This window comes from Brachypodium distachyon, chromosome 2 (genome assembly GCF_000005505.3).
Source record: "Brachypodium distachyon strain Bd21 chromosome 2, Brachypodium_distachyon_v3.0, whole genome shotgun sequence".
NCBI classification, from domain to species: Eukaryota; Viridiplantae; Streptophyta; class Magnoliopsida; order Poales; family Poaceae; genus Brachypodium; species Brachypodium distachyon.
In genome coordinates, this window is record NC_016132.3 from 15,167,864 (window position 1) to 15,186,210 (window position 18,347).

Here is an 18,347-nt window from a genome sequence, read left to right on the forward strand (position 1 = left end):
TTTATTCACGATTAACTAGCGGTTTACACGCGGGGGCTGCCCGGTTACACTAGTTCGAGAGGTATGCATCGGAGGCATCACCTGATGGTCGGGCTCCACCGTTTCACGGGTAGAACTTGCGCAAGTGCTCAATATTCCAGCTATTGGGCACCGGTAGGCTGTCTTCGGTTTCCAGGCGGACAGCCCCCGGCCTGGTCACCTGCCCTACCTGGAAGGGGCCCTCCCATTTCGGAGCCAACTTGTTCCCGGCCTTCGTTCCTTGTATCCGGCGCAGGACAAGGTCTCCGTTCTCAAGCCCCTGGGGACGGACTCGTCTGTCGTGATAACGACGGAGTCCCTGCTGGTAGCGCGCGGCTCGCACAGGAGCCCGGCATCGAAGCTCTTCGATGAAGTTTAGATCGTCGACCCTTTGCTCGTGTTGGCTGGTGTCGCCGTACGCGCGTACTCGGGGAGACCTGTACTTGAGCTCAAGGGGCAACACCGCTTCTGCCCCGTAGACAAGGGCGAAAGGAGTTTCGCCCGTTGCCCGACTAGGTGTGGTCCGGATGGACCACAGCACGGGCTGGAGTTTTTCGATTTAGTGCTTCCCGTGGCCTTTGAGCTTGTCAAAGGTTCTCGTCTTGAGTCCCCGCAGTACCTCTGCGTTGGCTCGCTCCGCCTGTCCGTTGCTCCTCGGGTGAGCGACGGACGCGAAGCGCAGCTTAGTGCCCATGTCTTCGCAATAGGCTTGAAATGTTGCGCTCGTGAATTGCGTGCCGTTGTCGATGATGATGCTGTTAGGGACACTGAACCGGCACACGATGCCCTTGAAACTTGATGGCCGCCTGGGCGGTCACCTTCCGCACTGGTTCCACCTCCACCCATTTGGAGAACTTGTCGATGGCCACGAACAAGTATTCGTAACCGCCAACCACCCTTGGCAGCTTGCCGACGATGTCCAGCCCCCAGACCAGGAACGGCCATGAGGACGGGATGACATGCAAGGCCTGGGCCAGTTGGTTGCTCTTCTTTGAGTGGAACTGCCACGCCTCGCACGTCTTCACAAGTCACTCCGCATCGGCCAGGGCCGTGGGCCAGTAGAAGCCATGCCGGAACGCCTTGCCGGCTAGAGCCCGGGAGGCCACATGGTGTGAACATGTGCCTCGATGTATGTCTTCCAACAGTGTGCACCCTTTTTCCTACGGCACGCAGATGAGTTTGACACCGTTCGCACGCCTGCGGTAGATGTTACCATCTACCACAGTGTACATCTTGGCCTGCCGTGCTACACGCTCCACGGCGACGTCATCCTCCGGGAGAGCCTCCCCTTTCAAATAGCGGGTGATTTCCTCCGCCCAGGGGGGAATCTCCCTGCCAACGCATGCCGCCATATCAGCGGCATGGACCCCTGCTGCTGCAGGGGTTCCTTCGGTTGCCGAAGGGACGTCCCCGGCAGCCGGCTGGGGGGCGATTGAAGGAGCCACTTGCTTCTGACAGAACACCCCTGCCGGAGGCTTCCGGCGCTCTGCTGCCATCTTGGCCAGCTCGTCAGCAGCGAAGTTATCCTTCCGCTTGACGTGCTCGAAGCGCAAACCTTTGAACTTTCATTCTAGCTTGCGGACCTCCTCCACGTACGATGCCATTTGAGGCAATCGTAGTCCTTGTTCACCTGGTTGATCACGAGCTGGAAATCGCCGCGAACAACCAGGCGCTTAATGTCGAGGGCGACCGCTGCCCGCAACCCGGCAAGCAGGTCCTCGTACTCCGCCGAGTTGTTGGTGGAGTTAGCGAAGTCGAGTTGAGCAGCGAACCTCACCTGGTCCCCTGTTGGTGACTCGATGACGACCCCGGCCCCCGCTCCCTGAAGACTGAACGCACCGTCGAAGTAGAGGACCCAGTGGTCCTCATCCAACTTGCCGGGAAGGCTGGTCTCCAGCTCACTTTCTTCTACGCCCGTGGACGTCCATTCCGCGACGAAGTCCGCCAAGGCCGTGCTCTTAATGCTTTTGGAGTTGGCGAAGCGGAGGTCGAACTCCGACAGCTCCATCCTCCATTCGGCCACCCTCCTCGAGGTAGAACCCGGACACCACCATGACGCGGTGCGCCTGGAAGTAGTGGCGGAGCTTGCGGGACGCAAGGAGAATCCCCAGAAGGAGCTTCTATACTTGCGGGTACCTTGTCCGTGCGTCGCGCAGCACCGTACTCACAAAGTACACCGGGCGCTGCACCAACCGCTTCCGCGGTGCCAAGGTTGTCGACTCGGGGGCGGTCCCTGGGTCTGAGGCGGTTGCCGGAGGCCGCTCAGCCCCCTGCCCCGCAGCCCCAGTCCCCGGGACGTCTTCCTCCCTCTCGGCAATCAGCACCGAGCTGACCCCCTGGTCAGTCGCCGCTAGGTAGAGTAGCAGCGGCTCACCCAGCTTGGGGGCGACGAGGATGGCCGGCGACCTCAGGTACTGCTTGAGTTCCTGGAACGCCGCCTCAGCCTCGGGAGTCCAGTCGACTGGACCCTTCTTCTTCATCACCCTGAAGAAAGGCAAGGCACGCTCGCCCAGCCTGGAGATGAAACGTCCCAGCGCGGCAACACAGCCGTTGAGGTGCTGGACATCTTTCACCTTGCGGGGGGCCTCCATCTTCTCGATGGCTTCTATCTTGGTCGGGTTGGCCTGTATCCCCCGGTGTGAAACCAAGAAACCCAGAAGCTGCCCGGAGTTGACACCAAAGGTGCACTTATCAGGGTTCAGCTTAAGCTTGATCCTGCGGAGGTTGTCGAACGTCTCCCGCAGGTCATCAACCAGCGAGTCCCTACGCTTTGATTTGATGACGATGTCGTCCATGTAGGCCTCCGCGTTGCGGCCTAGCTGGGGCCCCAAACATTCGCGCAGGGCGCGCTGGAATGTGGAGCCCGCGTTCTTCAACCCGAAAGGCATGCATGTATAGCAATAGCAGCCAACCGGGGTGATAGACGCTGTCTTTTCCTCATCCTCGACCACCATCTTGATTTGATGGTAGCCGGAGAAAGCATCCAGAAAACTCAGCAAATCACAACCAGCAGTAGAATCAACTATCTGGTCGATACGGGGCACAGGGAAGGGATCCTTGGAGCATGCACGATTAAGATCGGTAAAATCTACGCACATGCGAAGCTTATTCCCTGTTTTAGTCACTACTACAGGGTTAGCCAGCCAAGTGGGGTACAAAACTTCCCTGATTGCCCCGGCGGCCCTAAGCTTGCCCACCTCTTGCTTGATGAAATCTTTCCGCTCTTGTGCTTGCCGCCGGATCTTTTGCTTGACTGGGTGCGCATCCGGGCGCACCGCGAGCCGATGCTCAATCACCTCCCTGGGGACTCCGGGAGGGTCCGATGGTTGCCAGGCGAACACGTCGGCATTAACCCGGAGGAAGGTGATGAGGGCGCTTTCCTATTCGGCGGCCAGGCTCGCACCGACAGTAACGGTGCGCTCCTCGTCGCCGGCTTGGAGGGGCAGCTTCTTCACTTTGGTGGCCTCCTCCCGGAGCCCCTGCCCCTTGCCGGGGCGCGAGCTTGAGCCTGCGCCTCCCCCGTCAAGCCCTTGCGGGGTGGCGCAGGCCTTCTTCGTTGCCGGGGCATCACCCGACAAGCCATCGTCCTCGACAACATCCTCGTCACCAGCGTCAGCTGCAGCAGCCATAGATGGACGGCATCTTCATCACGCCATAGCCGCAATGCGTAGCCGCCATAAACTTGATCAGCGCCGGCCGACCAAAGATCCCGTTGTAGAGCAACGGGGTATGCGCCACGTCGAACACTATGTGCTCGGTCCTGAACGCTTCCCGGGACCCGAAGGTGACCGCAGCGTGATGCATCCCAGTGGGCGCACGATCCCGGGGTTCACCCCCCGGAACGGTTTGGTGGGCTTCAGCTGCTCCATCGGCAGCTGGAGCTTTTCCACCAGCCTGGCGGACAGGAGGTTAAGCCCCGCTCCGTTGTCCACCAGCACGTTGGTCACCGTCATATTGCTAATGATCGGCGAGACGACGAAGGGTATTACCCCTGAACCCAACTGCCGTGCTGGGTGATCGTCGGCGCTGAAGGTGATCGGCACGTGCGACCACCTCAGCGGCTGTTGCGGCTCCGCATCCGGCAACAGCGCGCACACGTCGCGGGTGAGGCGCTTCACCGCAGCGTGGGACGAGAGAGCGTAAGCTCCCCCATGAATGCAGGCGACGCCACGAGGCTCCTGGAAGCCCAGTTCGTCGCCGCCGGTATAGTCGGGCTCGCGCTGCTCCTCAGCGCGCGCCCTGTCGCGTCCCCGAGGAGGGCGTTCCCGCCCAGCGAGGGGCTGGCCGCGCCCCCCTTGGGGTTCACCCCTGCCGGTACCACCGCCGGCCATCCTCGGACCTGCTCTGGGGTCGTTCGGGCAATCTCGGGAGAGATGCTCGATGTCGCCACAATTGAAGCAAGCGCCGGCGGCGCGGCGCTCCTCGTGGCGCTGCTCCCACTGCTGCTTGATCCGTTGCAGAACGCGGCAACTCTGCGCATCGTGGGTAGAGTTGCTGTGGATGGGGCAGCGGGGCGCGTCACCCTTCTTCCTGCCAGACTCTCCACCCGGCGAGGCCTTCTTCGCGGGCCTCGCGGCAGAAGCCCCCGAGTCCGCAGCGAGGACTTTTTTCCCGCTGCGCTTGCGGGAACCCTTCTTCTGCGAGCCCTCGCCAGGGCTCGCGGCAGCCTGGCTGCTAGCTCGGGCGCTAGGCGCCCTACCTCAGCCATGGCGCATTTGTGCGCCAAGGCGTACAAGTCCTGCGTCGTCCGGATCCGATGCGTGCTCAGCTTCTCGCGCATCTTGGGATCGCGGATGTTGATGGCGAAGGTGTTGATAATGGCGGCTGCCTCCGCCTCCCGGATGGAATAGGAGAGGTTGGAGAAGCGGTTGACGAAGGCCCGCAACGTCTCTCCCGGTTTTTGCACGATAGTGTGCAGCTCCGCCATGGTTCCCGGACGCTTATAGCCGCCCTGGAACGCGCTCACGAACTGCTCGCGCAGGTCTGCCCAAGTGGCGACGGACCCGGCGGGCAGGTTGAGCAACCAGGTTCGCACTGATCCCTTCAGGACCATCGGGAACCAGTTCGCCCTGACCTTGTCGTCGGCGCCGATGGCATGCATGCCCCACGTGTAGGTCAGGAGAAAATCCTTGGGGTTAGCGGTCCCGTCGTACGTACGCAGGCGCTCGAAACTTACGGGGCCACGCCACCCGCCGCAGCTCGCGCGTGAACGCGGTGCAGCCGTCCTCGGGGCCCATGGGAGCGTCTTCTTGCTCCTGTGGGCGCTGGCGCTCCACCTCGCGCTTGCGCCAGTGCTTCAAGCGCGGGCGCAGATCCTCCTGCTGGCGAGCATTCAGGATGCCACGCGCATCGCCCCTCGGAACGGTGGGCGATGAGTTCGAGGACCCCTCCGAGCTCCCGTCTCCTTGGCCTCGCTGAGGAGGGGGAGGGTTCTCCTCCTGTCCTGAGGCGAGTGGCGCGTCTCCGCGCTCCGGGTTCTGCCCGTGGCCGGAGCCTACCGAGGTGCCCTCGCCTTGTGGCTGCTGGGCGGCCAGAGCGAGAAGCGCTTCCAACTCCTCGCCCCACATCTCGTGCGCCGGCGTGCCCTGCTGCGGCTCGTACCGCACTATGACGCGTGCGGCGACGATGGCTTCAGCCGGGGTTCGCACGGGGGGCAGCCAGTTTCCTGAACGGCTGCTTCCCGCCCTGGCCCCGGACGCCTCCGGGTGTGCAGGGTGCGAACCCCCAGGGGTTGCCCATGACGCAACGTGCCCCTGGTGCCGCTGCCGCGGGGCGTCCTCGGGCCGCGACTCAACCCGTTAGCTGGCCCGGGCGACGCCGTGCATGCTCGCCCACCTGCCCCCGGCACTGGGGGCAGCCGGTCCCCTTGGCCGATTGTCGATCGACGGTCGAGGAGGCGGCGGAGCCAGCTGCGTTTGCTGCACCCTCGAGGGCTCGGGGTTCTCTTGAGCCCCCGACTCGAGTCGCACGTTGTGCGACCGCGTGTGCGCCGCTGGGGCCTCACACGGGTCTATGCGGGAGTCACCAGCCCGCTTGGGGGGCATGGTGACTAGGCTCGTCGGCGAAGAAGAGCGAAGCCGACGCTAATGGAAACTTCGGCTGCCGGCGATCTCCGGCGTTGTCCACTCCCGCGCCCCCTACCTGGCGTGCCAGATGTCGTCGCTCGGTGCTCCGACACCGGGGGCGTGCGGCCACGTCCCCCTTTTAGGTTCGGTAGGGGCGTCTGGGGCGGAGACCCGGTGATCGCCGGCATGGCCGATGAGGCCCTATGGGGCCGGTGAGACCAAGTGCTAAGGGTGCGCGCTAGTCCAAGAACAAGTGCACGCACGTTTTTTACCCAGGTTCGGGCCACCCGGAGGTGTAAAACCCTACGGCCTGCCTGTCTGAGCTGATATTGATTACGGATCAAATGTTTACAAGTTGCCGGGCAAGTTCCCGGGCTTCCTCTCAATGTCTAAGTACTCCTTACTGCTCTCTGCTGGCTGTATACTAGAACCAACTGATCCTCGATCTAACGAGCCAGCTAAGGAAACTTGTGGAACTGAACGACTGTCCAACTGACTAACCAAAAAAAAACACCAACCCCTTTGACTGCTGGCATGGGTCCTCCTTTTATACACAAGGGGATACCACATGTGCCACGGTGCATGAGCTACAAGTGTCCAACGGGGAGGCATGCAACTCCCCCCGGTGAGCTCGTGGCGTGCATGGGTGCCACCTCCGCTGCTAGGGGCTTAAGACCCTAGGGTAGGATTAGACAATCACTGTTCCTTGGATCGGACGGGTAACTACCCGTCGGTCGGCTCGTTTACTGAGCCGCGCGCCTTGCTCCTTGCCTTGGTGGGACCGCGCGTCCTGCGCCCGCGTGGCGCTGTCCACTGGGCCCCACGCCCGAGGCAAGGACACGCGCCCGGGAACCCCCCGTCCCAGCAAGTCAACCCCGGGAAGCACCCGGGCCCAACGCACCCGGGAACCCCCTCCCGGGAAGCATTTTCCCGGGAGGTGCCCAAGCGGGAATATTCCCCGAAGCCCCGCTAGGCCCTTTCGGGCTGGTAGCTTGCCGGGGAGCTCATGACGCTCCCCGGGATGAGACCTTCCCGGGAACCCGGGAGAGGGGCTCGCGCGTCGCGCAGCGGTGGTAACCCGGGTGCCACTGGTGCGACACCGGGGCGGGGAGTTGGCGCGGACCGGGGCAGGCGCGGGCCTGCGTGCCGGCGCGGGGTGGCCGGCGGAGATGCGCGCGCACGGTGGGCTGGATCTGGGCCCGATTCGGGCGGCAGGCCAGATCTGGGCTGTGGTGTGGGTCCACGGGTTTGGCGGCTTGGCTGGCCGGCTTTGGGCGGGTGCTGGAGTGCGTGTGGCTGCCGCCATGTTGGCGTCTCAGTGGCCGGCAGTGGGCGAGCCCGATCTGGGCGTGGTGTGCGGCCTGCGAGGGGGCCGAGGCTGCGGTTTGGCATGCACGGGCAGCTCGGTGGCCGGCGTGAGCGGGCCCGATCTGGTCCTGTGCGGGCCCGATTTGGGCCTGGCCATGCTGCCATGTTCCACTGTTTGTGTGGCCATGTTGGCGTCGCCTGATTCGGTGCATGGGGCGGTTGCGGCGCCCTGGCCGGTGACCGGTGGTGATTTGGCACGTCGCGTTCGGCGAGCTTCGCCGGCGCTTGCTGTGATGCGGTGGCCTCTGGCCCACCTCAGCTATTGGCTCCTGTCCGCGGTGGGTTTGGTGGCTGCGGGTGAAAACCCAGCATCGACGGGGTCGGTGCTGGCGACGACGCCGTCCTCGGGCGTCACTTCTTTCTTGAAGGCGTCGCTGTGCAGCTCCGCCACATCCCACCCTTCGCAAACGAGGTGACTCCGGTTTCTGGGTCGGGTAACGGCGACGTCCTCGGACGCCACATCCTCCTTGGAGGCGTTACCTTTGGACACCTCGTTTGGCGGTGGAGTTTGCTTGCTGTGGTCCTGGCCAGGGAGGGAGACTTTGCACCACACGGGCTTGCTGATGCACGAGCCGTTTCCGTCGGGGCAACCTCTTCTGCCCCACTCTGCCTACCTTCTTCTGGCGCAAGGAGCCGTTCCCTGTTCGGTGTCTTTGGAGTAGAGGAGGTCTTCGTCTTGGCGGTAGCGACTTGCTATTCAGTTTTTTGTCAGGGTTTTCCGCACGGCTTTTCTTGAATGAGCCGTGCATTTGTATCGTTTTTCGGGCCCGGTTTTCCTCATAAATAGGGCCAACTCTGTTCTTCTAATCGAATCACGGGGATCGACCGTTGCGTCTAAAAAAAAACAATTTAACTACCTTTATAAATTTAATTGTACATCACGCCAATGCATCAATAACTAATGCCACCTTCAAACTATTGGCCTAGAATACGTTATCATTCTGGAATAGTGATATAAGTTTTGAGAGATGATTGTTAGAGATACTCTCATATTTTAAAATTATGCCTCGAAATATTCAAATTTGTACTAGAAAGGTCATCAAGTGTGAATCCTGGACCGTGTACAACGACTGTGATCTCTGTTTTAGTGGAACAATTGTGATTTTTGGTAATCCAACCGATCAGAGGAAAACTAATCTTTGCCTACAGGGTGGAAAAAATTGGAGTACTTTGGACACACTTTCTAATTCCAACCTTAATGAGCTAACAGATGCCCCCGCTGATCCAGTCAAAGCAACGCGCCCCTGGAACCCTGCGGCCATCCGGTGCCGTTTAATTCCTGCCGCCGCGGTTGAGTGCTCGCAGGACTGAAGCATTGGCTCGATCTGTCACAGCAGAGTTGTCCACTGAACTTGCGCCGCACCAGAAACTGAAGAGACATCGGCCGGTGATCTCTCATCACCAAAATACCAAAAAAGATGAGTCATGCTCAGCCCGGTAGCGTTTACTCACTGGAACGGAGCGGACAAATGCACGCCTGGACGGAGACTGCAGATACACGTCACTCGATATACGCAAACAAATTTTGTCCTGTCAGGCGTGCGGACGGCGCGTCCGTCCGTGTAATTAAAGGTGGTCAGGCAAATGCTGCGTGTACAACTTACTTTCGTTCGTGACCAGTTCACGGCTCGATCGATCGTGAGCCTAGGATCCCGGCGTCCCCGGCCTTTCATGTTATGTTCGTGCATTGCGCGGTTTCGGAGCGTGGCGCGTCTGTGCACGTGCTCGGCGCGTGGAGGCCAGTGGACGGAGCAAAAGCAACTTCGCCATTACAGTGAGTTTGCGCGGCCCTTATAGGCTCATGGACTAGGCCTGTGTGTCCACGGTAAAATGGGCACCATAGATGGCCTACGTCTCGCTGAACCGTAGCTAGATGGACACGCATGTAGAAGTAGAGATGTCCTAGCAGCGGCGGTTACATGAACAGCGGCGGTTACATTGTCATCGCCGCCACCGCCCTTGTTAATGTAATTGGTCTCTGAGCTTCTGGTGAGAAGGGGGTCTCTCCTTCGCCCACGAAACGCCTCACGAGGATGAGACGCAACGTGGCGGACAAGTCTACCAAGACCCGGGTGAACCTCACCGGGAGACATGATGTGGCGCGGCATGGCGCGACGCGAAGGGTCACCCAGGACCGGGATGAACTCACATGGGTGGCATGGCGTGGCGCGACGCGAAGCGTCACGCCCGGGGCCCGGGTGAACTCACCCAGTGGCATGACATGACGTGGCGCGGCATGGTGCGACGCGAACCATCACCCGGGGCCCGGGTGAACTCACCCGGGTGGCGTATTGTGGCATAGCGAGGCGCGACACAAAGGGTCACCCGGGGCCCGGGAGAACTCACCCGGGTGGCGTATTGTGGCATAGCGAGGCGCGACACAAAGGGTCACCCGGGGCCCGGGAGAACTCACCCGGATGGCATGTCATCGCGCAGCGTGGCACGACGCGAAGGGGTCACCTGGTGGCATGTCGCGGCATCTGTACAACGACGAAGCCTGTCCGTACGTCGGAAACACTGCGCGGGGAACCAAGGACGCGTACGGAAAGACAAAATTACCCCGGGGCCCTGTGTGGCTCGCGGTGGCAAAACCGTAAATTGCCTAGGGACAAAATTGTAACTCATTCAGATGCCATCCTTGGCCTATAAATATGAGACCCCCCTCTCATTTGAGGGGTTGAATTTTCGAGAAGAAAACACTGTTCATCACTTGTCCGGAGTCGGGTCTCTTTGCCAAACGTGCGTTCTCGGCGCGACCCGGGTGACCGAGTACTCACCCGGAAGTGGCAAAATTTCACTGTCCGGTCATATATCCGCCGACAGAGCTGAACACGCCACATCAGCCTGGTGAGTGGTGACTACGGTACCCACAAGACATAGTCCAGAAAAAACTGTAAAAAGGTTAAAAAGTGGGACAAAGTAATTAGCTAAAAAGGAGGGTAGTTTTTTATAATTTCTACTAAATGGGGGTAAAACAGTGTCAGAAAATCCATCTCAGGTGGTAAAAAGTGGATTGCACACCCTTTTTTTTTAACTGAGAGTAACATTATAGTCTAGACAATTTGTGGGCAAGAATATCATTGTCCCATAGCTAGCTAGCCTTAAATATTTCAAGCGCCTTGTCTATAAACCAAAATCAATGATTCTCTTGCACAAAGGTGTTTGTTTGACAATCATTAGGTGGGACATAAAATGAAACATACATGCCAAATTAATTCGCACGAGTCCTGGTAGAGACGAATATTTCCTGCCAATTTTATATATCACGGAAAATTTCTTATAGTCTTGTATACTCTGTGACTGTCCACAAGCAAATATAGCAGGTTAGTCACGAGAAACTTCCTTAGCATTCGTCCACCCACCTCTTAACCCCCCACCTCACCTACCGTGTCTCTCTTTATCTCCCCGGCCCACGCTACCTATCCCATTGCGCTCTTTCTCTCTCCCTCCTCTCTCCCGGTGGCTCTCCTTGCATGTCGTCACCTCGCCGCTGTCGCTCTCTTCTCTCTCCACACGCCGCCGCTGCAGATCTACCCTGCCACCACCCACGCCTCTGCCCCTCTGCTCCATCAAGGCCTCGGCATGCCTGCCTCCTCCATGCATCACCGCCGCCCTCCGGCCCCCTCCCCCCACGCATCGCCGCTGCCCTCCTCCTCCTACCCACGCGGCGCAGGTTCCCTTCCTCCTATTCCCAATGTGTCAACAATGGAGGCCAGATCCGGTCCACCAAGAGATCCGTCGGGTAGGGGGAAGGGGAGGCTGGATCGAGACCGCCACGTCCTACGGCCAGATCTCGCAAAAAAAAACTCACGGGATCGAACCTTGCGGCCATTGCTGACAAGAAGCTGCACACGGAGCGCTGTCGGAATCAGAAATCAGCTGAAAGGCCCATGGCACAAACCAAAGGCAAGCACTGCTGTGTACCACTACAAGGCCCATGGCCCAATTTGACTCGCGCTAAAAGGCCAGTCGTAATTGCCAGACGACGTTTCGCTCCGCACAGGCAACAAGCATACACTCTCTCTTAAAAAAAAGGCAACGAGCATACACAAATTTTTGCCGCGTTGCTTCTGTGAGCAAATTGCGTACGTCACGGAAGATTATTTTTTTCAGAACGACGGAAGTATATATATATAGTCATATATAACGTGATCCCACGTTTGATGTTTCCAGGTATTGTTTTACTGAAATATACATACCCGAGACGGTTAGACTGTATCATCATGCGTATGGCAAAGTGGCCTCCTCGCAATTTACAGCATGGATATATAAAATACCTGTGTGAGATCAGATCTAACTAGCTTCTTCGCTTGCAGGAAAGAAATCTCAAGAATAATTTAAAATCATCCAAATCACAGATGCATGTCATTTGTGCTATTTAAAACAGTATAAAAATAAGAAATTAAACTTGGGCCACAAATCATGAGCACAATAGGTTCTACAAACGCAGAATTAATAAAGCTCACGACACATGAACACTCGAATGAAGTTCGGACTAAGGTGTCGCGCTATCCGCCGAGCAACCTCAACTGGAGTCGTTGCTGCTCTCGTCCTCCATCATCCCTTTTAGTCCAGCCTTGCGCTGCTTGTCCTGACAACCGCAAAATAAAGCAAAAGATTTAGGTGAGATCTAAATATCTAATGCTTATCGAGTGTAGCGTAAGAAAAAAAAAAGCTACTCCTAGTAGTAGCAGGGGATAGTGTATGCATACCTTCCTGCACTTCCTGATACGCACTGTGTATCTGCCCATATTGACGACGGGGAGATACGCCCCTGGCGTAATTAACTGCAAACACAAAAATTAACGAAGCAAAACAATTAATGGATCCGGAATTCTGTTTTGTTACGAGCTAAGAAGAATGATGCATCTGGATGAACAATAATGTGGCATGTGTGCATGTACTTTGATCTTCTTTTCTACGGTTTTATGATGCTTCTTCGGGCATGGTGGCTTGCCGCCCGTCATCATCATAAAATCCTTCTCTATTTCCTCTTTAGTCAGCTCAAATCGGAGCTTTGGTAGCTCCAACTTCTTCGGCACGGACAGCGCCGCCAGCGCTTGCGCCGCGCCGTTGTCGGTCTCCGTCGACCTCTGTTTGTTCTTCAGCCCCGGGCTAGCCTTCGGCATCGCCACTGCTTTGCCTTTCTCTGCCGCCGTCAAGGCAGTTCTGGCTTTCACCGCCGCCGCACGGTGTGGCTGCTGTCGCCAGGGCATTTCCCGGGCCGCCGACTGCTGTTTCGGCTGCTTCATCTTCTGGGCAGGCTCCTGCGGCTGTCCTGCAACCGGTGCCGGCTGCTCCTGCTCGGCGGTGTGAGGGTGCTCCTCCATTGATCTCTTCAATGTGCACTCCTTCAAGGATCTGTTCATTATCATATATACAGTATGATCAAAGAGTTTCAAAATCTACCAAAAAATGACACGATCGATTAGAAAAAAAACTAGTGATCCAAAAAAGGCATGCATGTGTCCCGTTTTATGAGTATACATGGATCAGACGAGATGATAAAGATAAATGAGACTATATCCATCCATTATATCCATCTATTTATCTAGCCCAGTATCTTTACTTGTACGCTCGATGATCCTGCCATATTAGCTAGTGCCTTGCTAACTGTTGTTCGCCTGCTGATAGCTATAGGCTGCCGTTGGTCTAGACGAGTTAGTACTGGTAGTCTTTCGGTCTCAGGATGCATAGATAGATAGATACAAAACTACAATTTAAAACATGCTTCCTATAGAAAGGAGTACAAAAATGTATGATGCATGAAATGCCAGGAGAGTCTGTTGTCGTCTAGTAAGGAAATGAATACAGTACCTTAATTCGTTTCTAAACATGGAAGAGTTACGTGCAGTGACAGCTAACCGAGTAAGACGGACAGACCGAACGGACCGGAACCCATCCGCTCCGGCAACATGGATTAGCAGACTGGACCGGATCAGAAATTAACGTGCAAAATGGGTAGGAAACGAGACCTGGCTGGACGAATGACGGGGTGAATTAGGGTTGTAAGATGGACGGAGAAGAAGATTACCTGCACAAGATGCGGCTGAGGCGCTCCTCGTTGGTGGAGCGCTGCTCCTGCTCCTGCTGCTGCTGCTGCGGCGGCGGCACGCGGCTCCGGATCTTGATGATTGGACTCCGGCCCGTCGTCGGCGCGTGGCTCTTCTTGGCGCACCCATCTTCCTGCTGGTTGACAGCGGCGAACGTGAAGCCGGTCGGGGTCGGCTTGGTCCTGCTCCCAACGCTGCTGCTGCCGCCATTGGCGACAGGGAGCAGACTGCAGAAGAAACACAATTGAACAAACGAAGAACATGAGGGAAATTGGATCAAACGTACAAGATCCAACATCCAAGTGTAACGCACTTTCCTTTTTCTGAGGTGAAATCGAACACAGCACGAAACGAGTGGCAAAAAACTTCCCAACCTTCTTCGCCTGAATTCTATCCTATACCTAATTACGCAATCATTCGAAGGTCTGTTCAAATCGGCGAGGCAAGGATATTGGAACACGAACCAAACAAACGCAAAAGAACACCACTAGTTGGACACGACAAACGCAAACAGCAGAAACACGAACCAAACAAGATCTAAGTGGAACACACTTTCCTTTTGAGGTCAATTCGAACACAGCAAACGAAACGAGGCAAAAAAAACTTATTCCCTTCTTCGCCTGATGAATTATATCCGGCCTTTTTTTTCGAAAAATCCTGAATTTCTATCCTATACCTAAGCAATCATTCGAAGATCTGTTCAAGAGAAATCGGTGAGGTATGGTGGATCTATCTTCACCCATGAAACTGGGCGAAAAGCCAAGAACACAACGAGTTCGACACGATGGATCGACGCAAACTGCAGAAACACGAACCAAACGACATCGGCCGCGCAAGAGATCTGACAGTACAGTTACACAGGGGGAAAAGTTCACGCCGGGGGAGATTTACCTCATCTTGGATGTCGGCGAGGGAAGCTTGGACGGCTCAACGTCCATCAAGTCAGCAGCAGCGGGCGACGCGACCGGCTTCGGGGAGGAGGAGCCTTCCATCAAGTCAGCAGCGCAGGCGCAACAGACAGGGTCTTCAGGATTAGCCGAATGTTTCTGGGCCAAGTGACGACTTATAACTTAAACCAGTGGACTCGCGCAGATAATCTGGACCGATGATTTGGGATCTCCGCGTACGCGCGCGCCTGCAGTGACCTGATCTCGGCCGTACGTTTGGGATTGATCGGGTGGTGGAGATGTATCCACGTTGCGTTTCTTTCTAATGTAACACTGCACTAAACACTTGCTAGCTTTCGCTTGCCAACAAGATATGTCGATGTGTTCAGAAATGGCTGATTGTAAACGTAATGTAAACTTGAAATGGATTTACGTTCACAAGATTTAATTTGTCTGCACCAATATATAGTATAAGTATGCAATATAAACAAATTCTAGTTTGATTTTTTTTATAATCTGACCCGATCACCCAAAGAAATATATATAGGCTATAAAAGAATGCTGTTCTCGGGTGATTCGGATTATAAAAAGATCAATCTGAATTCGTATAGTTACATATACTTCTATATTGCGCACCCAACTCCTGTGAAGCTGAATCATGCATTTTCTTGTTTACCTTACATTAACCATCTGCCATTTTTGACGCATCGACAATCTGGCGGTAAACTAAAAGCAAGTATTTATTTCCATGTTATATTAGAAAGAAAACCAACCTGAACACATCTCGGCCACCGGATCCCAAAAGGGCTCGCCACAATCAGTTCACAACAGGGGCGGACGCCTATCATCGATCTCGAAGATGATCAACGAGTCCAATGGTTCAAGATACAAGTCGGGGCTTGGCCAAGAAACAAACCACTAGTCCTGAAGACCGTAGGAAGCCTGCCGCGCCTGCTGCTGAGTTGATGGAGGGCTCCTCCTCCTTGAAGCCTGCCGCCGGTTGTTGATGCTGCCTCGAACGTCGAGCCGTCCAGCTCGTCCAAGCCTTCCTCGTCGGCATTGAACACGCCGAGCTCATGTCAACACAGATCCTAACAAAAAATGAAATAATTTGTATAGCATTGATATATATGTAGATCCTTAAAGAAGTAAGCAATTGAGTCACATGGTAGATAGAAGAAAGGATTTTTCTGAAAAAACAAAGAAAGGACATGAGATAGATCTCGAAAAAAGTATGACTTGGGCATCTGTATGTATCTCAAGAAGAATGATTTGACAAAAAGTAGTGACGCATGTTTGAACAAACCTGATGAACGCTAAAGAATATTTACTACCTATAGCAATCAAATTAACTTAGAATAATGATTTTGAGAAAGGGAAAGGTATCATCCAAATTCTAGATCTCACTGGAATGATGCTTTGAGAGAGAGCGGTACAGATCTCAATGATTCTTTTGATTTGACAAAAAAGAGTAGAAATATAGATCTCATCAGAAACGATTTCTTAGAGAGACCATAGCTCATAGTAGAACAGATCTCAATGATACTTTGCGATGGATCAAGAAGTAGGTAGATCTCGTGCGGACGCCAACAGAGATCCTTTCAAGCAGTTTGCGAGGCAGGGATTTAAATATAGATCTCATCAGAAACAATTTCTTAGAGAGACCATGGCTCATAGTAGAACAGATCTCAACGATACTTTGCGATGGATCAAGAAGTAGGTAGATCTTACCTGGACTCCAGAAGTGATACCCCTTACACTTCGTGAGGCAGGGCTCAAAGTATAGATCTCACCGAAAACGATGCTTCGAGACGGATCAACGCGTACTAGTAGTATAGATATCCGTGGTGCTTTGAGATGGATCAAGATCGAAGGTACATCTAGCCTATAATTCATAAGCACGATGCCTTTTAGATAGATGGGTCATGAGGCGCGCAGGGAGCCAGGGATTGTAATACAGATCTCGTGGGGACGCCAAAAGAGATCCTTTCAAGCAGTTTGTGTGGCAGGGATTGAAATATAGATCTCGTAAGAAACGATTTTCGTAGAGAGACCATGGCTCAAAATGCATCCCAAGGATATCTAGTAAAAAATTAACTTCATTGGAACATAAATAGAAAACATAAACACGGAAAGCAGCGAAAATGGCGTAGAATAAGTTAGAAGTTACCTATTTTAACATTCCCTTCATCTTATTCACCATTTCTCCATCGCCGTGTACAACAATAAGACATGGAAATAGTTCAACCTCTATCTTCGATGCCACTCTCTCCGTGCTATGATTACTAAATCTAAAGAAGGATATAAAGAACATACATTCTCAGTCGAGATCAAAAAGAGAATATGTGTCGTGATATTTAGGATGAGAAGGCATCTTACATGAAGTTTAGACAACTAACGAACCTTAAGATTTTAGAATATATTGTAATGGATCATGAATAAAGATCTTGCCGAAATAAGAGTGGGCTGATCCATATATAGATCTAGAAACAAGCACATGTGAATGATTGTAAATCAAAACATGAAACTTTTAGAAAATAATTGTGATAGATCGTGAATGGAAATCTGTGGTGGTGGAAGGGAGGGGGAGAAAACATACCTCAATGACGAGGCCGCGTCCACCACACCAAACCTGTGGTTGCCAGGGGACGGAAAGGAGGCAGTGCAACCACCACCACCATGCACCCCGGCCCCCGCTGCCGCCTTTTGATACCACGTTTGCCATGCCCTCGCCGCGTCGTCCGGGGTGCCCTGGGAGGGTGGGCCGAGTTGTGCATGGTTCAGATCTGGAGGGAGAGGCGGCGATGCCTATGCTGAAGAGATGGTGGATGCGCCTATGTTGAAGATAGAGGTGGCGATGGCGACCGAGGTTCAGAGAATGGAGGATCGGGGGGGGGGGGGGGGGCCTGGTGGCGCTCGTCTTGGAGAGAGCCAGGGAGAGGTGGCGGCGGCAGTGGAATCGGGGGTGGGAACATATAAGGGTAAGGAGATTGTGAGGGAGGAGGAGAAGACCTAGGGTACGTTATATAGGGTTTTCCGGTGGGCTTTTCTTGGGCCTATTGGACCAGGAGGTATGTAAGAGCATCTTCAGCAGTAGCCCCTTTCGCTCAAAGAAAAAAGCAGTAGCCCCTAAAACAGGGCCCTTATAAGTTGTTTAGGGCCTACCACTAAAAAATTTCAGCCTCTATTTTAACACAAACTTCAGCAGTGGCCCTTAAATTAAAGCCCCTATTTAGTTTGTCCTTTACACTGACTAGTGGGACCCATATGTCAGTGGGCCATTTACTTTTTTGCTGCCCTCATCTTTTCGTTGGTCCCCATTCTTTCTCCGATGACAGCAATGGCTGCCACTTGCTGCTGATCTCGCCGAGAAAGGAGATGGGGTCGCCGCTCGAGGAAAGAGGAGGAGGCTCAGGTGCGGGAAGAGGCAGGGGCGTGGTGCGGTCGGGGGGCGCGGGGAGGTGCGACGGCTATGTGGTGCGGCCGAGGCTCGCGACGGCCGCATGGGGCGGCTGGACTTCCTTTCAGTACATTCGTATAGTAGCATCGTATCATAAAATTGCAACCAAACTTGTGTACGTCTACCATGCTTAGCTGGTCCACTAACAAGGCCCATGGCCCAATTTGACTCGCGCTAAAAGGCCGGTCGTAATGGCCGGATAACATTTCGCTCCGCACAGGCAACAAGCATACACAAATTTTGAGGATGCAACGGTCGAGCCGGAAGAATAGAGTTGGTCCAGTTTATGAGGAAAAGCAGGCGTAAAAACCGATACAAATGCACGGCTTTTTCAAGGAAAGCCTTGCGAAAAACCCTGACAAAGAGCAAACACAGGAACCGAATAAACAAGCCGCTATCGCAAATACGAAGACCTCCTTTGCTCCAACGACGCCGGACAGGGAACGGCTCCTTGTGCCAGAAGAAGGTGGGCAGAGCGGGACTTTTTCGACGACCG